This window comes from Lissotriton vulgaris, chromosome 1_2, assembly GCF_964263255.1.
Source record: "Lissotriton vulgaris chromosome 1_2, aLisVul1.2, whole genome shotgun sequence".
In the NCBI taxonomy this organism is placed as follows: Eukaryota; Metazoa; Chordata; class Amphibia; order Caudata; family Salamandridae; genus Lissotriton; species Lissotriton vulgaris.
Window position 1 is genome coordinate 228,751,301 of NC_141686.1, and position 26,104 is coordinate 228,777,404.

General features: G+C 38.9%; 42 non-coding genes across 42 annotated transcripts; all 42 read right to left on the reverse strand.

Annotated features, from left to right (window-relative positions):
- Nucleotides 1-488: 488 nt before the first annotated feature.
- TRNAK-UUU (transfer RNA lysine (anticodon UUU)) lies at nucleotides 489-561 on the reverse strand. The gene has a single exon. It is a non-coding gene; the product is annotated as a tRNA-Lys (tRNA).
- Nucleotides 562-856: 295 nt separating this feature from the next.
- TRNAR-UCU (transfer RNA arginine (anticodon UCU)) lies at nucleotides 857-947 on the reverse strand. The gene is given in 2 exon segments: nucleotides 857-892; nucleotides 911-947. It is a non-coding gene; the product is annotated as a tRNA-Arg (tRNA).
- A 339-nt stretch (nucleotides 948-1,286) lies between these two features.
- On the reverse strand, nucleotides 1,287-1,359 carry TRNAK-UUU (transfer RNA lysine (anticodon UUU)). The gene has a single exon. It is a non-coding gene; the product is annotated as a tRNA-Lys (tRNA).
- An 855-nt stretch (nucleotides 1,360-2,214) lies between these two features.
- On the reverse strand, nucleotides 2,215-2,287 carry TRNAK-UUU (transfer RNA lysine (anticodon UUU)). The gene has a single exon. It is a non-coding gene; the product is annotated as a tRNA-Lys (tRNA).
- A 287-nt stretch (nucleotides 2,288-2,574) lies between these two features.
- Nucleotides 2,575-2,665, reverse strand: TRNAR-UCU (transfer RNA arginine (anticodon UCU)). Its single transcript is given in 2 exon segments — nucleotides 2,575-2,610; nucleotides 2,629-2,665. It is a non-coding gene; the product is annotated as a tRNA-Arg (tRNA).
- A 339-nt stretch (nucleotides 2,666-3,004) lies between these two features.
- Nucleotides 3,005-3,077, reverse strand: TRNAK-UUU (transfer RNA lysine (anticodon UUU)). The gene has a single exon. It is a non-coding gene; the product is annotated as a tRNA-Lys (tRNA).
- A 1,223-nt stretch (nucleotides 3,078-4,300) lies between these two features.
- On the reverse strand, nucleotides 4,301-4,391 carry TRNAR-UCU (transfer RNA arginine (anticodon UCU)). Its single transcript is given in 2 exon segments — nucleotides 4,301-4,336; nucleotides 4,355-4,391. It is a non-coding gene; the product is annotated as a tRNA-Arg (tRNA).
- A 339-nt stretch (nucleotides 4,392-4,730) lies between these two features.
- TRNAK-UUU (transfer RNA lysine (anticodon UUU)) lies at nucleotides 4,731-4,803 on the reverse strand. Its single transcript has one exon. It is a non-coding gene; the product is annotated as a tRNA-Lys (tRNA).
- An 857-nt stretch (nucleotides 4,804-5,660) lies between these two features.
- On the reverse strand, nucleotides 5,661-5,733 carry TRNAK-UUU (transfer RNA lysine (anticodon UUU)). The gene has a single exon. It is a non-coding gene; the product is annotated as a tRNA-Lys (tRNA).
- Nucleotides 5,734-6,020: 287 nt separating this feature from the next.
- Nucleotides 6,021-6,111, reverse strand: TRNAR-UCU (transfer RNA arginine (anticodon UCU)). The gene is given in 2 exon segments: nucleotides 6,021-6,056; nucleotides 6,075-6,111. It is a non-coding gene; the product is annotated as a tRNA-Arg (tRNA).
- Nucleotides 6,112-6,450: 339 nt separating this feature from the next.
- Nucleotides 6,451-6,523, reverse strand: TRNAK-UUU (transfer RNA lysine (anticodon UUU)). The gene has a single exon. It is a non-coding gene; the product is annotated as a tRNA-Lys (tRNA).
- Nucleotides 6,524-7,378: 855 nt separating this feature from the next.
- On the reverse strand, nucleotides 7,379-7,451 carry TRNAK-UUU (transfer RNA lysine (anticodon UUU)). Its single transcript has one exon. It is a non-coding gene; the product is annotated as a tRNA-Lys (tRNA).
- Nucleotides 7,452-7,738: 287 nt separating this feature from the next.
- On the reverse strand, nucleotides 7,739-7,829 carry TRNAR-UCU (transfer RNA arginine (anticodon UCU)). Its single transcript is given in 2 exon segments — nucleotides 7,739-7,774; nucleotides 7,793-7,829. It is a non-coding gene; the product is annotated as a tRNA-Arg (tRNA).
- A 339-nt stretch (nucleotides 7,830-8,168) lies between these two features.
- Nucleotides 8,169-8,241, reverse strand: TRNAK-UUU (transfer RNA lysine (anticodon UUU)). The gene has a single exon. It is a non-coding gene; the product is annotated as a tRNA-Lys (tRNA).
- A 1,223-nt stretch (nucleotides 8,242-9,464) lies between these two features.
- On the reverse strand, nucleotides 9,465-9,555 carry TRNAR-UCU (transfer RNA arginine (anticodon UCU)). The gene is given in 2 exon segments: nucleotides 9,465-9,500; nucleotides 9,519-9,555. It is a non-coding gene; the product is annotated as a tRNA-Arg (tRNA).
- Nucleotides 9,556-9,894: 339 nt separating this feature from the next.
- TRNAK-UUU (transfer RNA lysine (anticodon UUU)) lies at nucleotides 9,895-9,967 on the reverse strand. Its single transcript has one exon. It is a non-coding gene; the product is annotated as a tRNA-Lys (tRNA).
- An 857-nt stretch (nucleotides 9,968-10,824) lies between these two features.
- On the reverse strand, nucleotides 10,825-10,897 carry TRNAK-UUU (transfer RNA lysine (anticodon UUU)). The gene has a single exon. It is a non-coding gene; the product is annotated as a tRNA-Lys (tRNA).
- Nucleotides 10,898-11,184: 287 nt separating this feature from the next.
- TRNAR-UCU (transfer RNA arginine (anticodon UCU)) lies at nucleotides 11,185-11,275 on the reverse strand. Its single transcript is given in 2 exon segments — nucleotides 11,185-11,220; nucleotides 11,239-11,275. It is a non-coding gene; the product is annotated as a tRNA-Arg (tRNA).
- Nucleotides 11,276-11,614: 339 nt separating this feature from the next.
- TRNAK-UUU (transfer RNA lysine (anticodon UUU)) lies at nucleotides 11,615-11,687 on the reverse strand. Its single transcript has one exon. It is a non-coding gene; the product is annotated as a tRNA-Lys (tRNA).
- Nucleotides 11,688-12,542: 855 nt separating this feature from the next.
- On the reverse strand, nucleotides 12,543-12,615 carry TRNAK-UUU (transfer RNA lysine (anticodon UUU)). The gene has a single exon. It is a non-coding gene; the product is annotated as a tRNA-Lys (tRNA).
- Nucleotides 12,616-12,902: 287 nt separating this feature from the next.
- Nucleotides 12,903-12,993, reverse strand: TRNAR-UCU (transfer RNA arginine (anticodon UCU)). Its single transcript is given in 2 exon segments — nucleotides 12,903-12,938; nucleotides 12,957-12,993. It is a non-coding gene; the product is annotated as a tRNA-Arg (tRNA).
- Nucleotides 12,994-13,332: 339 nt separating this feature from the next.
- Nucleotides 13,333-13,405, reverse strand: TRNAK-UUU (transfer RNA lysine (anticodon UUU)). The gene has a single exon. It is a non-coding gene; the product is annotated as a tRNA-Lys (tRNA).
- An 855-nt stretch (nucleotides 13,406-14,260) lies between these two features.
- On the reverse strand, nucleotides 14,261-14,333 carry TRNAK-UUU (transfer RNA lysine (anticodon UUU)). The gene has a single exon. It is a non-coding gene; the product is annotated as a tRNA-Lys (tRNA).
- Nucleotides 14,334-14,628: 295 nt separating this feature from the next.
- On the reverse strand, nucleotides 14,629-14,719 carry TRNAR-UCU (transfer RNA arginine (anticodon UCU)). Its single transcript is given in 2 exon segments — nucleotides 14,629-14,664; nucleotides 14,683-14,719. It is a non-coding gene; the product is annotated as a tRNA-Arg (tRNA).
- A 339-nt stretch (nucleotides 14,720-15,058) lies between these two features.
- On the reverse strand, nucleotides 15,059-15,131 carry TRNAK-UUU (transfer RNA lysine (anticodon UUU)). The gene has a single exon. It is a non-coding gene; the product is annotated as a tRNA-Lys (tRNA).
- Nucleotides 15,132-15,988: 857 nt separating this feature from the next.
- Nucleotides 15,989-16,061, reverse strand: TRNAK-UUU (transfer RNA lysine (anticodon UUU)). The gene has a single exon. It is a non-coding gene; the product is annotated as a tRNA-Lys (tRNA).
- A 295-nt stretch (nucleotides 16,062-16,356) lies between these two features.
- On the reverse strand, nucleotides 16,357-16,447 carry TRNAR-UCU (transfer RNA arginine (anticodon UCU)). Its single transcript is given in 2 exon segments — nucleotides 16,357-16,392; nucleotides 16,411-16,447. It is a non-coding gene; the product is annotated as a tRNA-Arg (tRNA).
- Nucleotides 16,448-16,786: 339 nt separating this feature from the next.
- On the reverse strand, nucleotides 16,787-16,859 carry TRNAK-UUU (transfer RNA lysine (anticodon UUU)). The gene has a single exon. It is a non-coding gene; the product is annotated as a tRNA-Lys (tRNA).
- An 855-nt stretch (nucleotides 16,860-17,714) lies between these two features.
- Nucleotides 17,715-17,787, reverse strand: TRNAK-UUU (transfer RNA lysine (anticodon UUU)). The gene has a single exon. It is a non-coding gene; the product is annotated as a tRNA-Lys (tRNA).
- A 295-nt stretch (nucleotides 17,788-18,082) lies between these two features.
- On the reverse strand, nucleotides 18,083-18,173 carry TRNAR-UCU (transfer RNA arginine (anticodon UCU)). Its single transcript is given in 2 exon segments — nucleotides 18,083-18,118; nucleotides 18,137-18,173. It is a non-coding gene; the product is annotated as a tRNA-Arg (tRNA).
- Nucleotides 18,174-18,512: 339 nt separating this feature from the next.
- On the reverse strand, nucleotides 18,513-18,585 carry TRNAK-UUU (transfer RNA lysine (anticodon UUU)). The gene has a single exon. It is a non-coding gene; the product is annotated as a tRNA-Lys (tRNA).
- Nucleotides 18,586-19,442: 857 nt separating this feature from the next.
- TRNAK-UUU (transfer RNA lysine (anticodon UUU)) lies at nucleotides 19,443-19,515 on the reverse strand. Its single transcript has one exon. It is a non-coding gene; the product is annotated as a tRNA-Lys (tRNA).
- A 287-nt stretch (nucleotides 19,516-19,802) lies between these two features.
- Nucleotides 19,803-19,893, reverse strand: TRNAR-UCU (transfer RNA arginine (anticodon UCU)). Its single transcript is given in 2 exon segments — nucleotides 19,803-19,838; nucleotides 19,857-19,893. It is a non-coding gene; the product is annotated as a tRNA-Arg (tRNA).
- A 339-nt stretch (nucleotides 19,894-20,232) lies between these two features.
- On the reverse strand, nucleotides 20,233-20,305 carry TRNAK-UUU (transfer RNA lysine (anticodon UUU)). The gene has a single exon. It is a non-coding gene; the product is annotated as a tRNA-Lys (tRNA).
- Nucleotides 20,306-21,160: 855 nt separating this feature from the next.
- TRNAK-UUU (transfer RNA lysine (anticodon UUU)) lies at nucleotides 21,161-21,233 on the reverse strand. The gene has a single exon. It is a non-coding gene; the product is annotated as a tRNA-Lys (tRNA).
- A 294-nt stretch (nucleotides 21,234-21,527) lies between these two features.
- TRNAR-UCU (transfer RNA arginine (anticodon UCU)) lies at nucleotides 21,528-21,618 on the reverse strand. The gene is given in 2 exon segments: nucleotides 21,528-21,563; nucleotides 21,582-21,618. It is a non-coding gene; the product is annotated as a tRNA-Arg (tRNA).
- A 339-nt stretch (nucleotides 21,619-21,957) lies between these two features.
- TRNAK-UUU (transfer RNA lysine (anticodon UUU)) lies at nucleotides 21,958-22,030 on the reverse strand. Its single transcript has one exon. It is a non-coding gene; the product is annotated as a tRNA-Lys (tRNA).
- Nucleotides 22,031-22,887: 857 nt separating this feature from the next.
- Nucleotides 22,888-22,960, reverse strand: TRNAK-UUU (transfer RNA lysine (anticodon UUU)). Its single transcript has one exon. It is a non-coding gene; the product is annotated as a tRNA-Lys (tRNA).
- Nucleotides 22,961-23,255: 295 nt separating this feature from the next.
- Nucleotides 23,256-23,346, reverse strand: TRNAR-UCU (transfer RNA arginine (anticodon UCU)). Its single transcript is given in 2 exon segments — nucleotides 23,256-23,291; nucleotides 23,310-23,346. It is a non-coding gene; the product is annotated as a tRNA-Arg (tRNA).
- A 339-nt stretch (nucleotides 23,347-23,685) lies between these two features.
- On the reverse strand, nucleotides 23,686-23,758 carry TRNAK-UUU (transfer RNA lysine (anticodon UUU)). Its single transcript has one exon. It is a non-coding gene; the product is annotated as a tRNA-Lys (tRNA).
- Nucleotides 23,759-24,973: 1,215 nt separating this feature from the next.
- Nucleotides 24,974-25,064, reverse strand: TRNAR-UCU (transfer RNA arginine (anticodon UCU)). Its single transcript is given in 2 exon segments — nucleotides 24,974-25,009; nucleotides 25,028-25,064. It is a non-coding gene; the product is annotated as a tRNA-Arg (tRNA).
- A 339-nt stretch (nucleotides 25,065-25,403) lies between these two features.
- Nucleotides 25,404-25,476, reverse strand: TRNAK-UUU (transfer RNA lysine (anticodon UUU)). Its single transcript has one exon. It is a non-coding gene; the product is annotated as a tRNA-Lys (tRNA).
- Nucleotides 25,477-26,104: the final 628 nt, after the last annotated feature.

Genomic DNA, 26,104 nt, shown 5'->3' on the forward strand with positions numbered 1-26,104 from the left:
CTGCCATTTTGGTAAATGTTTCTGGTGATGGAGAAGCAGGATTGCTGGTTACTGTTTCAATTAGTTATAAAATAGAGGAGGGATAAAATTGACCCAGTTGGTGTTCGAACCCTTAGCGTTTGAATGCTTTTGCTACATTCGCCTAGGACTCCAAGCCGCAATCCATTGCACCAGAGATCCGACCTGATTCAACAAGGTGATCAGAGATTCACAAATAAAAAGATGACCTATAAGTGGTTGACCAACTTTATCAAATTAATCGGACACTAGCTTATATTTTGAACATTGAATTGGATAAAAGATAATCAACATGTCAAACTACATGATACAGTTTGGGTAAGTCTTCTTAACCCTTGTCAAAGAAAGTAGAGCACAGATGGGTATGTAAGGACTCGATCAAGACTTTTTTGAACCATCTGTAATTGGAATTCCCATTCATTGGATCCTGAAAAGAGTGTGCAATTGATATACATTTTCTTTAACCAAGCCGCCTGAACAGGGACTTGAACCCTGGGCCCTCAGATTAAAAGTCTGATGCTCTACCGACTGAGCTATCCAGGCTCTGAGGCAGCACCCCACAAAATGGCATTATCAACATTAGGAAGTGTCCCAACTATCACTACGTTTTTTAACCCCTTGCGTGCGGGGCGTATTTTCCGCCTGTGCTGACTCCGCCTTTCGCGGGCGGAGTCATGACGGAACGGTTTCGTCATCAGCACAGCTCACCCGTAGCTGATGACGGAACCGTTCTGTCATCAGCACGCAAGGGGTTAAGATGGTTGCCGGTATTAGTACTAAATACAGAGAATATAATAATGAATTGGTACTTGGGATAACAGGATAACAGGGATAAAACTGACTCTGGTGGGATTCGAACCCACAACCTTTGAATATCTTTTTTACATTCACCTAGAAGTCCAATGCGCTATCCATTGCGCCACAGAGCCAATCTGCTATAATGAGGTGCAGAGATGATCTGAAATGAAATAATGAGCTATTAGCTGTTGATCAGCTTTATAAAATTCATTTGATACTATAACCATGGCTATATTTTGAATATTGAATTGGTGAAATGATATTCACCGTCTCAGACTACATGATACCATTGGTAAATCTACGTACGACTTAAGTTTAGTCAAATGGCACATAATATGTGAGACAGATGTGTATTTCACAACTCCATGAAAGACGTTTTTGCAATTTTAGTAATGGAATATCTTATTCGTCATGCAGGGGTCCACAAAAAGAGCATACAATTAGAGTACTTTTTCTTTAAAGGAAACAACCGCCTGAACAGGGACTTGAACCCTGGACCCTCAGATTAAAAGTCTGATGCTCTACCGACTGAGCTATCCAGGCTCTGCTATACTCTACCTTAAAATCAGCTAAACAAATGTGGACGTACACTGACCTACACTTTGTATATTTATATAATTACATATTAGCAATCAATATTCTAGAGTTTAATAATGAATTGATATTATAAGCATTTGAAATTTCAGCAGCACACGTAATCCATTATAACTCCGGAAATTTGTACTATCTCATTTTCGGATGACATAGAAATCACGTGTTTAAAATGACACAGTGAAATTAATAAGGGGCCAAATACTATTACTAACTCCTAAATTACATTTTCAGCAGTATCATTGGGAATTTCCTCTTGGGCATAGACTATGCAACATTTTCAAAGCAAACAGTCTCTGTTTAAGTAGACTTTCTTTCACTGCCATTTTGGTAAATGTTTCTGGTGATGGAGAAGCAGGATTGCTGGTTACTGTTTCAATTAGTTATAAAATAGAGGAGGGATAAAATTGACCCAGTTGGTGTTCGATCCCTTAGCGTTTGAATGCTTTTGCTACATTCGCCTAGGACTCCAAGCCGCAATCCATTGCACCAGAGATCCGACCTGATTCAACAAGGTGATCAGAGATTCACAAATAAAAAGATGACCTATAAGTGGTTGACCAACTTTATCAAATTAATCTGACACTAGCTTACATTTTGAACATTGAATTGGATAAAAGATAATCAACATGTCAAACTACATGATACAGTTTGGGTAAGTCTTCTTAACCCTTGTCAAAGAAAGTAGAGCACAGATGGGTATGTAAGGACTCGATCAAGACTTTTTTGAACCATCTGTAATTGGAATTCCCATTCATTGGATCCTGAAAAGAGTATGCATTTGATATACATTTTCTTTAACCAAGCCGCCTGAACAGGGACTTGAACCCTGGGCCCTCAGATTAAAAGTCTGATGCTCTACCGACTGAGCTATCCAGGCTCTGAGGCAGCACCCCACAAAATGGCATTATCAACATTAGGAAGTGTCCCAACTATCACTACGTTTTTTAACCCCTTGCGTGCGGGGTGTATTTTCCGCCTGTGCTGACTCCGCCTTGCGCGGGCGGAGTCATGACGGAACGGTTTCGTCATCAGCACAGCTCACCCGTAGCTGATGACGGAACCGTTCTGTCATCAGCACGCAAGGGGTTAAGATGGTTGCCGGTATTAGTACTAAATACAGAGAATATAATAATGAATTGGTACTTGGGATAACAGGGATAAAACTGACTCTGGTGGGATTCGAACCCACAACCTTTGAATATCTTTTTTACATTCACCTAGAAGTCCAATGCGCTATCCATTGCGCCACAGAGCCAATCTGCTATAATGAGGTGCAGAGATGATCTGAAATGAAATAATGAGCTATTAGCTGTTGATCAGCTTTATAAAGTTCATTTGATACTATAACCATGGCTATATTTTGAATATTGAATTGGTGAAATGATATTCACCGTCTCAGACTACATGATACCATTGGTAAATCTACGTACGACTTAAGTTTAGTCAAATGGCACATAATATGTGAGACAGATGTGTATTTCACAACTCCATGAAAGACGTTTTTGCAATTTTAGTAATGGAATATCTTATTCGTCATGCAGGGGTCCACAAAAAGAGCATACAATTAGAGTACTTTTTCTTTAAAGGAAACAACCGCCTGAACAGGGACTTGAACCCTGGACCCTCAGATTAAAAGTCTGATGCTCTACCGACTGAGCTATCCAGGCTCTGCTATACTCTACCTTAAAATCAGCTAAACAAATGTGGACGTACACTGACCTACACTTTGTATATTTATATAATTACATATTAGCAATCAATATTCTAGAGTTTAATAATGAATTGATATTATAAGCATTTGAAATTTCAGCAGCACACGTAATCCATTATAACTCCGGAAATTTGTACTATCTCATTTTCGGATGACATAGAAATCACGTGTTTAAAATGACACAGTGAAATTAATAAAGGGCCAAATACTATTACTAACTCCTAAATTACATTTTCAGCAGTATCATTGGGAATTTCCTCTTGGGCATAGACTATGCAACATTTTCAAAGCAAACAGTCTCTGTTTAAGTAGACTTTCTTTCACTGCCATTTTGGTAAATGTTTCTGGTGATGGAGAAGCAGGATTGCTGGTTACTGTTTCAATTAGTTATATAATAGAGGAGGGATAAAATTGACCCAGTTGGTGTTCGAACCCTTAGCGTTTGAATGCTTTTGCTACATTCGCCTAGGACTCCAAGCCGCAATCCATTGCACCAGAGATCCGACCTGATTCAACAAGGTGATCAGAGATTCACAAATAAAAAGATGACCTATAAGTGGTTGACCAACTTTATCAAATTAATCGGACACTAGCTTATATTTTGAACATTGAATTGGATAAAAGATAATCAACATGTCAAACTACATGATACAGTTTGGGTAAGTCTTCTTAACCCTTGTCAAAGAAAGTAGAGCACAGATGGGTATGTAAGGACTCGATCAAGACTTTTTTGAACCATCTGTAATTGGAATTCCCATTCATTGGATCCTGAAAAGAGTATGCAATTGATATACATTTTCTTTAACCAAGCCGCCTGAACGTGGACTTGAACCCTGGGCCCTCAGATTAAAAGTCTGATGCTCTACCGACTGAGCTATCCAGGCTCTGAGGCAGCACCCCACAAAATGGCATTATCAACATTAGGAAGTGTCCCAACTATCACTACGTTTTTTAACCCCTTGCGTGCGGGGCGTATTTTCCGCCTGTGCTGACTCCGCCTTTCGCGGGCGGAGTCATGACGGAACGGTTTCGTCATCAGCACAGCTCACCCGTAGCTGATGACGGAACCGTTCTGTCATCAGCACGCAAGGGGTTAAGATGGTTGCCGGTATTAGTACTAAATACAGAGAATATAATAATGAATTGGTACTTGGGATAACAGGATAACAGGGATAAAACTGACTCTGGTGGGATTCGAACCCACAACCTTTGAATATCTTTTTTACATTCACCTAGAAGTCCAATGCGCTATCCATTGCGCCACAGAGCCAATTTGCTATAATGCGGTGCAGAGATGTTCTGAAATGAAATAATGAGCTATTAGCTGTTGATCAGCTTTATAAAGTTCATTTGATACTATAACCATGGCTATATTTTGAATATTGAATTGGTGAAATGATATTCACCGTCTCAGACTACATGATACCATTGGTAAATCTACGTACGACTTAAGTTTAGTCAAATGGCACATAATATGTGAGACAGATGTGTATTTCACAACTCCATGAAAGACGTTTTTGCAATTTTAGTAATGGAATATCTTATTCGTCATGCAGGGGTCCACAAAAAGAGCATAGAATTAGAGTACTTTTTCTTTAAAGGAAACAACCGCCTGAACAGGGACTTGAACCCTGGACCCTCAGATTAAAAGTCTGATGCTCTACCGACTGAGCTATCCAGGCTCTGCTATACTCTACCTTAAAATCAGCTAAACAAATGTGGACGTACACTGACCTACACTTTGTATATTTATATAATTACATATATTAGCAATCAATATTCTAGAGTTTAATAATGAATTGATATTTTAAGCATTTGAAATTTCAGCAGCACACGTAATCCATTATAACTCCGGAAATTTGTACTATCTCATTTTCGGATGACATAGAAATCACGTGTTTAAAATGACACTGTGAAATTAATAAAGGGCCAAATACTATTACTAACTCCTAAATTACATTTTCAGCAGTATCATTGGGAATTTCCTCTTGGGCATAGACTATGCAACATTTTCAAAGCAAACAGTCTCTGTTTAAGTAGACTTTCTTTCACTGCCATTTTGGTAAATGTTTCTGGTGATGGAGAAGCAGGATTGCTGGTTACTGTTTCAATTAGTTATAAAATAGAGGAGGGATAAAATTGACCCAGTTGGTGTTCGAACCCTTAGCGTTTGAATGCTTTTGCTACATTCGCCTAGGACTCCAAGCCGCAATCCATTGCACCAGAGATCCGACCTGATTCAACAAGGTGATCAGAGATTCACAAATAAAAAGATGACCTATAAGTTGTTGACCAACTTTATCAAATTAATCAGACACTAGCTTACATTTTGAACATTGAATTGGATAAAAGATAATCAACATGTCAAACTACATGATACAGTTTGGGTAAGTCTTCTTAACCCTTGTCAAAGAAAGTAGAGCACAGATGGGTATGTAAGGACTCGATCAAGACTTTTTTGAACCATCTGTAATTGGAATTCCCATTCATTGGGTCCTGAAAAGAGTATGCAATTGATATACATTTTCTTTAACCAAGCCGCCTGAACAGGGACTTGAACCCTGGGCCCTCAGATTAAAAGTCTGATGCTCTACCGACTGAGCTATCCAGGCTCTGAGGCAGCACCCCACAAAATGACATTATCAACATTAGGAAGTGTCCCAACTATCACTACGTTTTTTAACCCCTTGCGTGCGGGGCGTATTTTCCGCCTGTGCTGACTCCGCCTTGCGCGGGCGGAGTCATGACGGAACGGTTTCGTCATCAGCACAGCTCACCCGTAGCTGATGACGGAACCGTTCTGTCATCAGCACGCAAGGGGTTAAGATGGTTGCCGGTATTAGTACTAAATACAGAGAATATAATAATGAATTGGTACTTGGGATAACAGGGATAAAACTGACTCTGGTGGGATTCGAACCCACAACCTTTGAATATCTTTTTTACATTCACCTAGAAGTCCAATGCGCTATCCATTGCGCCACAGAGCCAATCTGCTATAATGAGGTGCAGAGATGATCTGAAATGAAATAATGAGCTATTAGCTGTTGATCAGCTTTATAAAGTTCATTTGATACTATAACCATGGCTATATTTTGAATATTGAATTGGTGAAATGATATTCACCGTCTCAGACTACATGATACCATTGGTAAATCTACGTACGACTTAAGTTTAGTCAAATGGCACATAATATGTGAGACAGATGTGTATTTCACAACTCCATGAAAGACGTTTTTGCAATTTTAGTAATGGAATATCTTATTCGTCATGCAGGGGTCCACAAAAAGAGCATACAATTAGAGTACTTTTTCTTTAAAGGAAACAACCGCCTGAACAGGGACTTGAACCCTGGACCCTCAGATTAAAAGTCTGATGCTCTACCGACTGAGCTATCCAGGCTCTGCTATACTCTACCTTAAAATCAGCTAAACAAATGTGGACGTACACTGACCTACACTTTGTATATTTATATAATTACATATTAGCAATCAATATTCTAGAGTTTAATAATGAATTGATATTATAAGCATTTGAAATTTCAGCAGCACACGTAATCCATTATAACTCCGGAAATTTGTACTATCTCATTTTCGGATGACATAGAAATCACGTGTTTAAAATGACACAGTGAAATTAATAAAGGGCCAAATACTATTACTAACTCCTAAATTACATTTTCAGCAGTATCATTGGGAATTTCCTCTTGGGCATAGACTATGCAACATTTTCAAAGCAAACAGTCTCTGTTTAAGTAGACTTTCTTTCACTGCCATTTTGGTAAATGTTTCTGGTGATGGAGAAGCAGGATTGCTGGTTACTGTTTCAATTAGTTATAAAATAGAGGAGGGATAAAATTGACCCAGTTGGTGTTCGAACCCTTAGCGTTTGAATGCTTTTGCTACATTCGCCTAGGACTCCAAGCCGCAATCCATTGCACCAGAGATCCGACCTGATTCAACAAGGTGATCAGAGATTCACAAATAAAAAGATGACCTATAAGTGGTTGACCAACTTTATCAAATTAATCTGACACTAGCTTACATTTTGAACATTGAATTGGATAAAAGATAATCAACATGTCAAACTACATGATACAGTTTGGGTAAGTCTTCTTAACCCTTGTCAAAGAAAGTAGAGCACAGATGGGTATGTAAGGACTCGATCAAGACTTTTTTGAACCATCTGTAATTGGAATTCCCATTCATTGGATCCTGAAAAGAGTATGCATTTGATATACATTTTCTTTAACCAAGCCGCCTGAACAGGGACTTGAACCCTGGGCCCTCAGATTAAAAGTCTGATGCTCTACCGACTGAGCTATCCAGGCTCTGAGGCAGCACCCCACAAAATGGCATTATCAACATTAGGAAGTGTCCCAACTATCACTACGTTTTTTAACCCCTTGCGTGCGGGGTGTATTTTCCGCCTGTGCTGACTCCGCCTTGCGCGGGCGGAGTCATGACGGAACGGTTTCGTCATCAGCACAGCTCACCCGTAGCTGATGACGGAACCGTTCTGTCATCAGCACGCAAGGGGTTAAGATGGTTGCCGGTATTAGTACTAAATACAGAGAATATAATAATGAATTGGTACTTGGGATAACAGGGATAAAACTGACTCTGGTGGGATTCGAACCCACAACCTTTGAATATCTTTTTTACATTCACCTAGAAGTCCAATGCGCTATCCATTGCGCCACAGAGCCAATCTGCTATAATGAGGTGCAGAGATGATCTGAAATGAAATAATGAGCTATTAGCTGTTGATCAGCTTTATAAAGTTCATTTGATACTATAACCATGGCTATATTTTGAATATTGAATTGGTGAAATGATATTCACCGTCTCAGACTACATGATACCATTGGTAAATCTACGTACGACTTAAGTTTAGTCAAATGGCACATAATATGTGAGACAGATGTGTATTTCACAACTCCATGAAAGACGTTTTTGCAATTTTAGTAATGGAATATCTTATTCGTCATGCAGGGGTCCACAAAAAGAGCATACAATTAGAGTACTTTTTCTTTAAAGGAAACAACCGCCTGAACAGGGACTTGAACCCTGGACCCTCAGATTAAAAGTCTGATGCTCTACCGACTGAGCTATCCAGGCTCTGCTATACTCTACCTTAAAATCAGCTAAACAAATGTGGACGTACACTGACCTACACTTTGTATATTTATATAATTACATATTAGCAATCAATATTCTAGAGTTTAATAATGAATTGATATTATAAGCATTTGAAATTTCAGCAGCACACGTAATCCATTATAACTCCGGAAATTTGTACTATCTCATTTTCGGATGACATAGAAATCACGTGTTTAAAATGACACAGTGAAATTAATAAAGGGCCAAATACTATTACTAACTCCTAAATTACATTTTCAGCAGTATCATTGGGAATTTCCTCTTGGGCATAGACTATGCAACATTTTCAAAGCAAACAGTCTCTGTTTAAGTAGACTTTCTTTCACTGCCATTTTGGTAAATGTTTCTGGTGATGGAGAAGCAGGATTGCTGGTTACTGTTTCAATTAGTTATAAAATAGAGGAGGGATAAAATTGACCCAGTTGGTGTTCGAACCCTTAGCGTTTGAATGCTTTTGCTACATTCGCCTAGGACTCCAAGCCGCAATCCATTGCACCAGAGATCCGACCTGATTCAACAAGGTGATCAGAGATTCACAAATAAAAAGATGACCTATAAGTGGTTGACCAACTTTATCAAATTAATCGGACACTAGCTTATATTTTGAACATTGAATTGGATAAAAGATAATCAACATGTCAAACTACATGATACAGTTTGGGTAAGTCTTCTTAACCCTTGTCAAAGAAAGTAGAGCACAGATGGGTATGTAAGGACTCGATCAAGACTTTTTTGAACCATCTGTAATTGGAATTCCCATTCATTGGATCCTGAAAAGAGTATGCAATTGATATACATTTTCTTTAACCAAGCCGCCTGAACGTGGACTTGAACCCTGGGCCCTCAGATTAAAAGTCTGATGCTCTACCGACTGAGCTATCCAGGCTCTGAGGCAGCACCCCACAAAATGGCATTATCAACATTAGGAAGTGTCCCAACTATCACTACGTTTTTTAACCCCTTGCGTGCGGGGCGTATTTTCCGCCTGTGCTGACTCCGCCTTTCGCGGGCGGAGTCATGACGGAACGGTTTCGTCATCAGCACAGCTCACCCGTAGCTGATGACGGAACCGTTCTGTCATCAGCACGCAAGGGGTTAAGATGGTTGCCGGTATTAGTACTAAATACAGAGAATATAATAATGAATTGGTACTTGGGATAACAGGATAACAGGGATAAAACTGACTCTGGTGGGATTCGAACCCACAACCTTTGAATATCTTTTTTACATTCACCTAGAAGTCCAATGCGCTATCCATTGCGCCACAGAGCCAATTTGCTATAATGCGGTGCAGAGATGTTCTGAAATGAAATAATGAGCTATTAGCTGTTGATCAGCTTTATAAAGTTCATTTGATACTATAACCATGGCTATATTTTGAATATTGAATTGGTGAAATGATATTCACCGTCTCAGACTACATGATACCATTGGTAAATCTACGTACGACTTAAGTTTAGTCAAATGGCACATAATATGTGAGACAGATGTGTATTTCACAACTCCATGAAAGACGTTTTTGCAATTTTAGTAATGGAATATCTTATTCGTCATGCAGGGGTCCACAAAAAGAGCATAGAATTAGAGTACTTTTTCTTTAAAGGAAACAACCGCCTGAACAGGGACTTGAACCCTGGACCCTCAGATTAAAAGTCTGATGCTCTACCGACTGAGCTATCCAGGCTCTGCTATACTCTACCTTAAAATCAGCTAAACAAATGTGGACGTACACTGACCTACACTTTGTATATTTATATAATTACATATATTAGCAATCAATATTCTAGAGTTTAATAATGAATTGATATTTTAAGCATTTGAAATTTCAGCAGCACACGTAATCCATTATAACTCCGGAAATTTGTACTATCTCATTTTCGGATGACATAGAAATCACGTGTTTAAAATGACACTGTGAAATTAATAAAGGGCCAAATACTATTACTAACTCCTAAATTACATTTTCAGCAGTATCATTGGGAATTTCCTCTTGGGCATAGACTATGCAACATTTTCAAAGCAAACAGTCTCTGTTTAAGTAGACTTTCTTTCACTGCCATTTTGGTAAATGTTTCTGGTGATGGAGAAGCAGGATTGCTGGTTACTGTTTCAATTAGTTATAAAATAGAGGAGGGATAAAATTGACCCAGTTGGTGTTCGAACCCTTAGCGTTTGAATGCTTTTGCTACATTCGCCTAGGACTCCAAGCCGCAATCCATTGCACCAGAGATCCGACCTGATTCAACAAGGTGATCAGAGATTCACAAATAAAAAGATGACCTATAAGTTGTTGACCAACTTTATCAAATTAATCAGACACTAGCTTACATTTTGAACATTGAATTGGATAAAAGATAATCAACATGTCAAACTACATGATACAGTTTGGGTAAGTCTTCTTAACCCTTGTCAAAGAAAGTAGAGCACAGATGGGTATGTAAGGACTCGATCAAGACTTTTTTGAACCATCTGTAATTGGAATTCCCATTCATTGGGTCCTGAAAAGAGTATGCAATTGATATACATTTTCTTTAACCAAGCCGCCTGAACAGGGACTTGAACCCTGGGCCCTCAGATTAAAAGTCTGATGCTCTACCGACTGAGCTATCCAGGCTCTGAGGCAGCACCCCACAAAATGACATTATCAACATTAGGAAGTGTCCCAACTATCACTACGTTTTTTAACCCCTTGCGTGCGGGGCGTATTTTCCGCCTGTGCTGACTCCGCCTTGTGCGGGCGGAGTCATGACGGAACGGTTTCGTCATCAGCACAGCTCACCCGTAGCTGATGACGGAACCGTTCTGTCATCAGCACGCAAGGGGTTAAGATGGTTGCCGGTATTAGTACTAAATACAGAGAATATAATAATGAATTGGTACTTGGGATAACAGGGATAAAACTGACTCTGGTGGGATTCGAACCCACAACCTTTGAATATCTTTTTTACATTCACCTAGAAGTCCAATGCGCTATCCATTGCGCCACAGAGCCAATCTGCTATAATGAGGTGCAGAGATGATCTGAAATGAAATAATGAGCTATTAGCTGTTGATCAGCTTTATAAAGTTCATTTGATACTATAACCATGGCTATATTTTGAATATTGAATTGGTGAAATGATATTCACCGTCTCAGACTACATGATACCATTGGTAAATCTACGTACGACTTAAGTTTAGTCAAATGGCACATAATATGTGAGACAGATGTGTATTTCACAACTCCATGAAAGACGTTTTTGCAATTTTAGTAATGGAATATCTTATTCGTCATGCAGGGGTCCACAAAAAGAGCATACAATTAGAGTACTTTTTCTTTAAAGGAAACAACCGCCTGAACAGGGACTTGAACCCTGGACCCTCAGATTAAAAGTCTGATGCTCTACCGACTGAGCTATCCAGGCTCTGCTATACTCTACCTTAAAATCAGCTAAACAAATGTGGACGTACACTGACCTACACTTTGTATATTTATATAATTACATATTAGCAATCAATATTCTAGAGTTTAATAATGAATTGATATTATAAGCATTTGAAATTTCAGCAGCACACGTAATCCATTATAACTCCGGAAATTTGTACTATCTCATTTTCGGATGACATAGAAATCACGTGTTTAAAATGACACAGTGAAATTAATAAAGGGCCAAATACTATTACTAACTCCTAAATTACATTTTCAGCAGTATCATTGGGAATTTCCTCTTGGGCATAGACTATGCAACATTTTCAAAGCAAACAGTCTCTGTTTAAGTAGACTTTCTTTCACTGCCATTTTGGTAAATGTTTCTGGTGATGGAGAAGCAGGATTGCTGGTTACTGTTTCAATTAGTTATAAAATAGAGGAGGGATAAAATTGACCCAGTTGGTGTTCGAACCCTTAGCGTTTGAATGCTTTTGCTACATTCGCCTAGGACTCCAAGCCGCAATCCATTGCACCAGAGATCCGACCTGATTCAACAAGGTGATCAGAGATTCACAAATAAAAAGATGACCTATAAGTGGTTGACCAACTTTATCAAATTAATCTGACACTAGCTTACATTTTGAACATTGAATTGGATAAAAGATAATCAACATGTCAAACTACATGATACAGTTTGGGTAAGTCTTCTTAACCCTTGTCAAAGAAAGTAGAGCACAGATGGGTATGTAAGGACTCGATCAAGACTTTTTTGAACCATCTGTAATTGGAATTCCCATTCATTGGATCCTGAAAAGAGTATGCATTTGATATACATTTTCTTTAACCAAGCCGCCTGAACAGGGACTTGAACCCTGGGCCCTCAGATTAAAAGTCTGATGCTCTACCGACTGAGCTATCCAGGCTCTGAGGCAGCACCCCACAAAATGGCATTATCAACATTAGGAAGTGTCCCAACTATCACTACGTTTTTTAACCCCTTGCGTGCGGGGTGTATTTTCCGCCTGTGCTGACTCCGCCTTGCGCGGGCGGAGTCATGACGGAACGGTTTCGTCATCAGCACAGCTCACCCGTAGCTGATGACGGAACCGTTCTGTCATCAGCACGCAAGGGGTTAAGATGGTTGCCGGTATTAGTACTAAATACAGAGAATATAATAATGAATTGGTACTTGGGATAACAGGGATAAAACTGACTCTGGTGGGATTCGAACCCACAACCTTTGAATATCTTTTTTACATTCACCTAGAAGTCCAATGCGCTATCCATTGCGCCACAGAGCCAATCTGCTATAATGAGGTGCAGAGATGATCTGAAATGAAATAATGAGCTATTAGCTGTTGATCAGCTTTATAAAGTTCATTTGATACTATAACCATGGCTATATTTTGAATATTGAATTGGTGAAATGATATTCACCGTCTCAGACTACATGATACCATTGGTAAATCTACGTACGACTTAAGTTTAGTCAAATGGCACATAATATGTGAGACAGATGTGTATTTCACAACTCCATGAAAGACGTTTTTGCAATTTTAGTAATGGAATATCTTATTCGTCATGCAGGGGTCCACAAAAAGAGCATACAATTAGAGTACTTTTTCTTTAAAGGAAACAACCGCCTGAACAGGGACTTGAACCCTGGACCCTCAGATTAAAAGTCTGATGCTCTACCGACTGAGCTATCCAGGCTCTGCTATACTCTACCTTAAAATCAGCTAAACAAATGTGGACGTACACTGACCTACACTTTGTATATTTATATAATTACATATTAGCAATCAATATTCTAGAGTTTAATAATGAATTGATATTATAAGCATTTGAAATTTCAGCAGCACACGTAATCCATTATAACTCCGGAAATTTGTACTATCTCATTTTCGGATGACATAGAAATCACGTGTTTAAAATGACACAGTGAAATTAATAAAGGGCCAAATACTATTACTAACTCCTAAATTACATTTTCAGCAGTATCATTGGGAATTTCCTCTTGGGCATAGACTATGCAACATTTTCAAAGCAAACAGTCTCTGTTTAAGTAGACTTTCTTTCACTGCCATTTTGGTAAATGTTTCTGGTGATGGAGAAGCAGGATTGCTGGTTACTGTTTCAATTAGTTATAAAATAGAGGAGGGATAAAATTGACCCAGTTGGTGTTCGAACCCTTAGCGTTTGAATGCTTTTGCTACATTCGCCTAGGACTCCAAGCCGCAATCCATTGCACCAGAGATCCGACCTGATTCAACAAGGTGATCAGAGATTCACAAATAAAAAGATGACCTATAAGTGGTTGACCAACTTTATCAAATTAATCGGACACTAGCTTATATTTTGAACATTGAATTGGATAAAAGATAATCAACATGTCAAACTACATGATACAGTTTGGGTAAGTCTTCTTAACCCTTGTCAAAGAAAGTAGAGCACAGATGGGTATGTAAGGACTCGATCAAGACTTTTTTGAACCATCTGTAATTGGAATTCCCATTCATTGGATCCTGAAAAGAGTATGCAATTGATATACATTTTCTTTAACCAAGCCGCCTGAACAGGGACTTGAACCCTGGGCCCTCAGATTAAAAGTCTGATGCTCTACCGACTGAGCTATCCAGGCTCTGAGGCAGCACCCCACAAAATGGCATTATCAACATTAGGAAGTGTCCCAACTATCACTACGTTTTTTAACCCCTTGCGTGCGGGGCGTATTTTCCGCCTGTGCTGACTCCGCCTTTCGCGGGCGGAGTCATGACGGAACGGTTTCGTCATCAGCACAGCTCACCCGTAGCTGATGACGGAACCGTTCTGTCATCAGCACGCAAGGGGTTAAGATGGTTGCCGGTATAAGTACTAAATACAGAGAATATAATAATGAATTGGTACTTGGGATAACAGGATAACAGGGATAAAACTGACTCTGGTGGGATTCGAACCCACAACCTTTGAATATCTTTTTTACATTCACCTAGAAGTCCAATGCGCTATCCATTGCGCCACAGAGCCAATTTGCTATAATGCGGTGCAGAGATGTTCTGAAATGAAATAATGAGCTATTAGCTGTTGATCAGCTTTATAAAGTTCATTTGATACTATAACCATGGCTATATTTTGAATATTGAATTGGTGAAATGATATTCACCGTCTCAGACTACATGATACCATTGGTAAATCTACGTACGACTTAAGTTTAGTCAAATGGCACATAATATGTGAGACAGATGTGTATTTCACAACTCCATGAAAGACGTTTTTGCAATTTTAGTAATGGAATATCTTATTCGTCATGCAGGGGTCCACAAAAAGAGCATAGAATTAGAGTACTTTTTCTTTAAAGGAAACAACCGCCTGAACAGGGACTTGAACCCTGGACCCTCAGATTAAAAGTCTGATGCTCTACCGACTGAGCTATCCAGGCTCTGCTATACTCTACCTTAAAATCAGCTAAACAAATGTGGACGTACACTGACCTACACTTTGTATATTTATATAATTACATATATTAGCAATCAATATTCTAGAGTTTAATAATGAATTGATATTTTAAGCATTTGAAATTTCAGCAGCACACGTAATCCATTATAACTCCGGAAATTTGTACTATCTCATTTTCGGATGACATAGAAATCACGTGTTTAAAATGACACTGTGAAATTAATAAAGGGCCAAATACTATTACTAACTCCTAAATTACATTTTCAGCAGTATCATTGGGAATTTCCTCTTGGGCATAGACTATGCAACATTTTCAAAGCAAACAGTCTCTGTTTAAGTAGACTTTCTTTCACTGCCATTTTGGTAAATGTTTCTGGTGATGGAGAAGCAGGATTGCTGGTTACTGTTTCAATTAGTTATAAAATAGAGGAGGGATAAAATTGACCCAGTTGGTGTTCGAACCCTTAGCGTTTGAATGCTTTTGCTACATTCGCCTAGGACTCCAAGCCGCAATCCATTGCACCAGAGATCCGACCTGATTCAACAAGGTGATCAGAGATTCACAAATAAAAAGATGACCTATAAGTTGTTGACCAACTTTATCAAATTAATCAGACACTAGCTTACATTTTGAACATTGAATTGGATAAAAGATAATCAACATGTCAAACTACATGATACAGTTTGGGTAAGTCTTCTTAACCCTTGTCAAAGAAAGTAGAGCACAGATGGGTATGTAAGGACTCGATCAAGACTTTTTTGAACCATCTGTAATTGGAATTCCCATTCATTGGGTCCTGAAAAGAGTATGCAATTGATATACATTTTCTTTAACCAAGCCGCCTGAACAGGGACTTGAACCCTGGGCCCTCAGATTAAAAGTCTGATGCTCTACCGACTGAGCTATCCAGGCTCTGAGGCAGCACCCCACAAAATGACATTATCAACATTAGGAAGTGTCCCAACTATCACTACGTTTTTTAACCCCTTGCGTGCGGGGCGTATTTTCCGCCTGTGCTGACTCCGCCTTGCGCGGGCGGAGTCATGACGGAACGGTTTCGTCATCAGCACAGCTCACCCGTAGCTGATGACGGAACCGTTCTGTCATCAGCACGCAAGGGGTTAAGATGGTTGCCGGTATTAGTACTAAATACAGAGAATATAATAATGAATTGGTACTTGGGATAACAGGATAACAGGGATAAAACTGACTCTGGTGGGATTCGAACCCACAACCTTTGAATATCTTTTTTACATTCACCTAGAAGTCCAATGCGCTATCCATTGCGCCACAGAGCCAATCTGCTAAAATGAGGTGCAGAGATGTTCTGAAATGAAATAATGAGCTATTAGCTGTTGATCAGCTTTATAAAGTTCATTTGATACTATAACCATGGCTATATTTTGAATATTGAATTGGTGAAATGATATTCACCGTCTCAGACTACATGATACCATTGGTAAATCTACGTACGACTTAAGTTTAGTCAAATGGCACATAATATGTGAGACAGATGTGTATTTCACAACTCCATGAAAGACGTTTTTGCAATTTTAGTAATGGAATATCTTATTCGTCATGCAGGGGTCCACAAAAAGAGCATACAATTAGAGTACTTTTTCTTTAAAGGAAACAACCGCCTGAACAGGGACTTGAACCCTGGACCCTCAGATTAAAAGTCTGATGCTCTACCGACTGAGCTATCCAGGCTCTGCTATACTCTACCTTAAAATCAGCTAAACAAATGTGGACGTACACTGACCTACACTTTGTATATTTATATAATTACATATTAGCAATCAATATTCTAGAGTTTAATAATGAATTGATATTATAAGCATTTGAAATTTCAGCAGCACACGTAATCCATTATAACTCCGGAAATTTGTACTATCTCATTTTCGGATGACATAGAAATCACGTGTTTAAAATGACACAGTGAAATTAATAAAGGGCCAAATACTATTACTAACTCCTAAATTACATTTTCAGCAGTATCATTGGGAATTTCCTCTTGGGCATAGACTATGCAACATTTTCAAAGCAAACAGTCTCTGTTTAAGTAGACTTTCTTTCACTGCCATTTTGGTAAATGTTTCTGGTGATGGAGAAGCAGGATTGCTGGTTACTGTTTCAATTAGTTATAAAATAGAGGAGGGATAAAATTGACCCAGTTGGTGTTCGAACCCTTAGCGTTTGAATGCTTTTGCTACATTCGCCTAGGACTCCAAGCCGCAATCCATTGCACCAGAGATCCGACCTGATTCAACAAGGTGATCAGAGATTCACAAATAAAAAGATGACCTATAAGTGGTTGACCAACTTTATCAAATTAATCGGACACTAGCTTATATTTTGAACATTGAATTGGATAAAAGATAATCAACATGTCAAACTACATGATACAGTTTGGGTAAGTCTTCTTAACCCTTGTCAAAGAAAGTAGAGCACAGATGGGTATGTAAGGACTCGATCAAGACTTTTTTGAACCATCTGTAATTGGAATTCCCATTCATTGGATCCTGAAAAGAGTATGCAATTGATATACATTTTCTTTAACCAAGCCGCCTGAACAGGGACTTGAACCCTGGGCCCTCAGATTAAAAGTCTGATGCTCTACCGACTGAGCTATCCAGGCTCTGAGGCAGCACCCCACAAAATGGCATTATCAACATTAGGAAGTGTCCCAACTATCACTACGTTTTTTAACCCCTTGCGTGCGGGGCGTATTTTCCGCCTGTGCTGACTCCGCCTTTCGCGGGCGGAGTCATGACGGAACGGTTTCGTCATCAGCACAGCTCACCCGTAGCTGATGACGGAACCGTTCTGTCATCAGCACGCAAGGGGTTAAGATGGTTGCCGGTATAAGTACTAAATACAGAGAATATAATAATGAATTGGTACTTGGGATAACAGGATAACAGGGATAAAACTGACTCTGGTGGGATTCGAACCCACAACCTTTGAATATCTTTTTTACATTCACCTAGAAGTCCAATGCGCTATCCATTGCGCCACAGAGCCAATTTGCTATAATGCGGTGCAGAGATGTTCTGAAATGAAATAATGAGCTATTAGCTGTTGATCAGCTTTATAAAGTTCATTTGATACTATAACCATGGCTATATTTTGAATATTGAATTGGTGAAATGATATTCACCGTCTCAGACTACATGATACCATTGGTAAATCTACGTACGACTTAAGTTTAGTCAAATGGCACATAATATGTGAGACAGATGTGTATTTCACAACTCCATGAAAGACGTTTTTGCAATTTTAGTAATGGAATATCTTATTCGTCATGCAGGGGTCCACAAAAAGAGCATAGAATTAGAGTACTTTTTCTTTAAAGGAAACAACCGCCTGAACAGGGACTTGAACCCTGGACCCTCAGATTAAAAGTCTGATGCTCTACCGACTGAGCTATCCAGGCTCTGCTATACTCTACCTTAAAATCAGCTAAACAAATGTGGACGTACACTGACCTACACTTTGTATATTTATATAATTACATATATTAGCAATCAATATTCTAGAGTTTAATAATGAATTGATATTTTAAGCATTTGAAATTTCAGCAGCACACGTAATCCATTATAACTCCGGAAATTTGTACTATCTCATTTTCGGATGACATAGAAATCACGTGTTTAAAATGACACTGTGAAATTAATAAAGGGCCAAATACTATTACTAACTCCTAAATTACATTTTCAGCAGTATCATTGGGAATTTCCTCTTGGGCATAGACTATGCAACATTTTCAAAGCAAACAGTCTCTGTTTAAGTAGACTTTCTTTCACTGCCATTTTGGTAAATGTTTCTGGTGATGGAGAAGCAGGATTGCTGGTTACTGTTTCAATTAGTTATAAAATAGAGGAGGGATAAAATTGACCCGGTTGGTGTTCGAACCCTTAGCGTTTGAATGCTTTTGGTACATTCGCCTAGGACTCCAAGCCGCAATCCATTGCACCAGAGATCCGACCTGATTCAACAAGGTGATCAGAGATTCACAAATAAAAAGATGACCTATAAGTTGTTGACCAACTTTATCAAATTAATCAGACACTAGCTTACATTTTGAACATTGAATTGGATAAAAGATAATCAACATGTCAAACTACATGATACAGTTTGGGTAAGTCTTCTTAACCCTTGTCAAAGAAAGTAGAGCACAGATGGGTATGTAAGGACTCGATCAAGACTTTTTTGAACCATCTGTAATTGGAATTCCCATTCATTGGGTCCTGAAAAGAGTATGCAATTGATATACATTTTCTTTAACCAAGCCGCCTGAACAGGGACTTGAACCCTGGGCCCTCAGATTAAAAGTCTGATGCTCTACCGACTGAGCTATCCAGGCTCTGAGGCAGCACCCCACAAAATGACATTATCAACATTAGGAAGTGTCCCAACTATCACTACGTTTTTTAACCCCTTGCGTGCGGGGCGTATTTTCCGCCTGTGCTGACTCCGCCTTGCGCGGGCGGAGTCATGACGGAACGGTTTCGTCATCAGCACAGCTCACCCGTAGCTGATGACGGAACCGTTCTGTCATCAGCACGCAAGGGGTTAAGATGGTTGCCGGTATTAGTACTAAATACAGAGAATATAATAATGAATTGGTACTTGGGATAACAGGGATAAAACTGACTCTGGTGGGATTCGAACCCACAACCTTTGAATATCTTTTTTACATTCACCTAGAAGTCCAATGCGCTATCCATTGCGCCACAGAGCCAATCTGCTATAATGAGGTGCAGAGATGATCTGAAATGAAATAATGAGCTATTAGCTGTTGATCAGCTTTATAAAGTTCATTTGATACTATAACCATGGCTATATTTTGAATATTGAATTGGTGAAATGATATTCACCGTCTCAGACTACATGATACCATTGGTAAATCTACGTACGACTTAAGTTTAGTCAAATGGCACATAATATGTGAGACAGATGTGTATTTCACAACTCCATGAAAGACGTTTTTGCAATTTTAGTAATGGAATATCTTATTCGTCATGCAGGGGTCCACAAAAAGAGCATACAATTAGAGTACTTTTTCTTTAAAGGAAACAACCGCCTGAACAGGGACTTGAACCCTGGACCCTCAGATTAAAAGTCTGATGCTCTACCGACTGAGCTATCCAGGCTCTGCTATACTCTACCTTAAAATCAGCTAAACAAATGTGGACGTACACTGACCTACACTTTGTATATTTATATAATTACATATTAGCAATCAATATTCTAGAGTTTAATAATGAATTGATATTATAAGCATTTGAAATTTCAGCAGCACACGTAATCCATTATAACTCCGGAAATTTGTACTATCTCATTTTCGGATGACATAGAAATCACGTGTTTAAAATGACACAGTGAAAATAATAAAGGGCCAAATACTATTACTAACTCCTAAATTACATTTTCAGCAGTATCATTGGGAATTTCCTCTTGGGCATAGACTATGCAACATTTTCAAAGCAAACAGTCTCTGTTTAAGTAGACTTTCTTTCACTGCCATTTTGGTAAATGTTTCTGGTGATGGAGAAGCAGGATTGCTGGTTACTGTTTCAATTAGTTATAAAATAGAGGAGGGATAAAATTGACCCAGTTGGTGTTCGAACCCTTAGCGTTTGAATGCTTTTGCTACATTCGCCTAGGACTCCAAGCCGCAATCCATTGCACCAGAGATCCGACCTGATTCAACAAGGTGATCAGAGATTCACAAATAAAAAGATGACCTATAAGTGGTTGACCAACTTTATCAAATTAATCGGACACTAGCTTATATTTTGAACATTGAATTGGATAAAAGATAATCAACATGTCAAACTACATGATACAGTTTGGGTAAGTCTTCTTAACCCTTGTCAAAGAAAGTAGAGCACAGATGGGTATGTAAGGACTCGATCAAGACTTTTTTGAACCATCTGTAATTGGAATTCCCATTCATTGGATCCTGAAAAGAGTATGCAATTGATATACATTTTCTTTAACCAAGCCGCCTGAACAGGGACTTGAACCCTGGGCCCTCAGATTAAAAGTCTGATGCTCTACCGACTGAGCTATCCAGGCTCTGAGGCAGCACCCCACAAAATGGCATTATCAACATTAGGAAGTGTCCCAACTATCACTACGTTTTTTAACCCCTTGCGTGCGGGCGTATTTTCCGCCTGTGCTGACTCCGCCTTTCGCGGGCGGAGTCATGACGGAACGGTTTCGTCATCAGCACAGCTCACCCGTAGCTGATGACGGAACCGTTCTGTCATCAGCACGCAAGGGGTTAAGATGGTTGCCGGTATTAGTACTAAATACAGAGAATATAATAATGAATTGGTACTTGGGATAACAGGATAACAGGGATAAAACTGACTCTGGTGGGATTCGAACCCACAACCTTTGAATATCTTTTTTACATTCACCTAGAAGTCCAATGCGCTATCCATTGCGCCACAGAGCCAATTTGCTATAATGCGGTGCAGAGATGTTCTGAAATGAAATAATGAGCTATTAGCTGTTGATCAGCTTTATAAAGTTCATTTGATACTATAACCATGGCTATATTTTGAATATTGAATTGGTGAAATGATATTCACCGTCTCAGACTACATGATACCATTGGTAAATCTACGTACGACTTAAGTTTAGTCAAATGGCACATAATATGTGAGACAGATGTGTATTTCACAACTCCATGAAAGACGTTTTTGCAATTTTAGTAATGGAATATCTTATTCGTCATGCAGGGGTCCACAAAAAGAGCATAGAATTAGAGTACTTTTTCTTTAAAGGAAACAACCGCCTGAACAGGGACTTGAACCCTGGACCCTCAGATTAAAAGTCTGATGCTCTACCGACTGAGCTATCCAGGCTCTGCTATACTCTACCTTAAAATCAGCTAAACAAATGTGGACGTACACTGACCTACACTTTGTATATTTATATAATTACATATATTAGCAATCAATATTCTAGAGTTTAATAATGAATTGATATTTTAAGCATTTGAAATTTCAGCAGCACACGTAATCCATTATAACTCCGGAAATTTGTACTATCTCATTTTCGGATGACATAGAAATCACGTGTTTAAAATGACACTGTGAAATTAATAAAGGGCCAAATACTATTACTAACTCCTAAATTACATTTTCAGCAGTATCATTGGGAATTTCCTCTTGGGCATAGACTATGCAACATTTTCAAAGCAAACAGTCTCTGTTTAAGTAGACTTTCTTTCACTGCCATTTTGGTAAATGTTTCTGGTGATGGAGAAGCAGGATTGCTGGTTACTGTTTCAATTAGTTATAAAATAGAGGAGGGATAAAATTGACCCAGTTGGTGTTCGAACCCTTAGCGTTTGAATGCTTTTGCTACATTCGCCTAGGACTCCAAGCCGCAATCCATTGCACCAGAGATCCGACCTGATTCAACAAGGTGATCAGAGATTCACAAATAAAAAGATGACCTATAAGTTGTTGACCAACTTTATCAAATTAATCAGACACTAGCTTACATTTTGAACATTGAATTGGATAAAAGATAATCAACATGTCAAACTACATGATACAGTTTGGGTAAGTCTTCTTAACCCTTGTCAAAGAAAGTAGAGCACAGATGGGTATGTAAGGACTCGATCAAGACTTTTTTGAACCATCTGTAATTGGAATTCCCATTCATTGGGTCCTGAAAAGAGTATGCAATTGATATACATTTTCTTTAACCAAGCCGCCTGAACAGGGACTTGAACCCTGGGCCCTCAGATTAAAAGTCTGATGCTCTACCGACTGAGCTATCCAGGCTCTGAGGCAGCACCCCACAAAATGACATTATCAACATTAGGAAGTGTCCCAACTATCACTACGTTTTTTAACCCCTTGCGTGCGGGGCGTATTTTCCGCCTGTGCTGACTCCGCCTTGCGCGGGCGGAGTCATGACGGAACGGTTTCGTCATCAGCACAGCTCACCCGTAGCTGATGACGGAACCGTTCTGTCATCAGCACGCAAGGGGTTAAGATGGTTGCCGGTATTAGTACTAAATACAGAGAATATAATAATGAATTGGTACTTGGGATAACAGGATAACAGGGATAAAACTGACTCTGGTGGGATTCGAACCCACAACCTTTGAATATCTTTTTTACATTCACCTAGAAGTCCAATGCGCTATCCATTGCGCCACAGAGCCAATCTGCTATAATGAGGTGCAGAGATGATCTGAAATGAAATAATGAGCTATTAGCTGTTGATCAGCTTTATAAAATTCATTTGATACTATAACCATGGCTATATTTTGAATATTGAATTGGTGAAATGATATTCACCGTCTCAGACTACATGATACCATTGGTAAATCTACGTACGACTTAAGTTTAGTCAAATGGCACATAATATGTGAGACAGATGTGTATTTCACAACTCCATGAAAGACGTTTTTGCAATTTTAGTAATGGAATATCTTATTCGTCATGCAGGGGTCCACAAAAAGAGCATACAATTAGAGTACTTTTTCTTTAAAGGAAACAACCGCCTGAACAGGGACTTGAACCCTGGACCCTCAGATTAAAAGTCTGATGCTCTACCGACTGAGCTATCCAGGCTCTGCTATACTCTACCTTAAAATCAGCTAAACAAATGTGGACGTACACTGACCTACACTTTGTATATTTATATAATTACATATTAGCAATCAATATTCTAGAGTTTAATAATGAATTGATATTATAAGCATTTGAAATTTCAGCAGCACACGTAATCCATTATAACTCCGGAAATTTGTACTATCTCATTTTCGGATGACATAGAAATCACGTGTTTAAAATGACACAGTGAAATTAATAAGGGGCCAAATACTATTACTAACTCCTAAATTACATTTTCAGCAGTATCATTGGGAATTTCCTCTTGGGCATAGACTATGCAACATTTTCAAAGCAAACAGTCTCTGTTTAAGTAGACTTTCTTTCACTGCCATTTTGGTAAATGTTTCTGGTGATGGAGAAGCAGGATTGCTGGTTACTGTTTCAATTAGTTATAAAATAGAGGAGGGATAAAATTGACCCAGTTGGTGTTCGATCCCTTAGCGTTTGAATGCTTTTGCTACATTCGCCTAGGACTCCAAGCCGCAATCCATTGCACCAGAGATCCGACCTGATTCCACAAGGTGATCAGAGATTCACAAATAAAAAGATGACCTATAAGTGGTTGACCAACTTTATCAAATTAATCTGACACTAGCTTACATTTTGAACATTGAATTGGATAAAAGATAATCAACATGTCAAACTACATGATACAGTTTGGGTAAGTCTTCTTAACCCTTGTCAAAGAAAGTAGAGCACAGATGGGTATGTAAGGACTCGATCAAGACTTTTTTGAACCATCTGTAATTGGAATTCCCATTCATTGGATCCTGAAAAGAGTATGCATTTGATATACATTTTCTTTAACTAAGCCGCCTGAACAGGGACTTGAACCCTGGGCCCTCAGACTAAAAGTCTGATGCTCTACCGACTGAGCTATCCAGGCTCTGAGGCAGCACCCCACAAAATGGCATTATCAACATTAGGAAGTGTCCCAACTATCACTACGTTTTTTAACCCCTTGCGTGCGGGGTGTATTTTCCGCCTGTGCTGACTCCGCCTTGCGCGGGCGGAGTCATGACGGAACGGTTTCGTCATCAGCACAGCTCACCCGTAGCTGATGACGGAACCGTTCTGTCATCAGCACGCAAGGGGTTAAGATGGTTGCCGGTATTAGTACTAAATACAGAGAATATAATAATGAATTGGTACTTGGGATAACAGGGATAAAACTGACTCTGGTGGGATTCGAACCCTCAACCTTTGAATATCTTTTTTACATTCACCTAGAAGTCCAATGCGCTATCCATTGCGCCACAGAGCCAATCTGCTATAATGAGGTGCAGAGATGATCTGAAATGAAATAATGAGCTATTAGCTGTTGATCAGCTTTATAAAGTTCATTTGATACTATAACCATGGCTATATTTTGAATATTGAATTGGTGAAATGATATTCACCGTCTCAGACTACATGATACCATTGGTAAATCTACGTACGACTTAAGTTTAGTCAAATGGCACATAATATGTGAGACAGATGTGTATTTCACAACTCCATGAAAGACGTTTTTGCAATTTTAGTAATGGAATATCTTATTCGTCATGCAGGGGTCCACAAAAAGAGCATACAATTAGAGTACTTTTTCTTTAAAGGAAACAACCGCCTGAACAGGGACTTGAACCCTGGACCCTCAGATTAAAAGTCTGATGCTCTACCGACTGAGCTATCCAGGCTCTGCTATACTCTACCTTAAAATCAGCTAAACAAATGTGGACGTACACTGACCTACACTTTGTATATTTATATAATTACATATTAGCAATCAATATTCTAGAGTTTAATAATGAATTGATATTATAAGCATTTGAAATTTCAGCAGCACACGTAATCCATTATAACTCCGGAAATTTGTACTATCTCATTTTCGGATGACATAGAAATCACGTGTTTAAAATGACACAGTGAAATTAATAAAGGGCCAAATACTATTACTAACTCCTACATTACATTTTCAGCAGTATCATTGGGAATTTCCTCTTGGGCATAGACTATGCAACATTTTCAAAGCAAACAGTCTCTGTTTAAGTAGACTTTCTTTCACTGCCATTTTGGTAAATGTTTCTGGTGATGGAGAAGCAGGATTGCTGGTTACTGTTTCAATTAGTTATAAAATAGAGGAGGGATAAAATTGACCCAGTTGGTGTTCGATCCCTTAGCGTTTGAATGCTTTTGCTACATTCGCCTAGGACTCCAAGCCGCAATCCATTGCACCAGAGATCCGACCTGATTCAACAAGGTGATCAGAGATTCACAAATAAAAAGATGACCTATAAGTGGTTGACCAACTTTATCAAATTAATC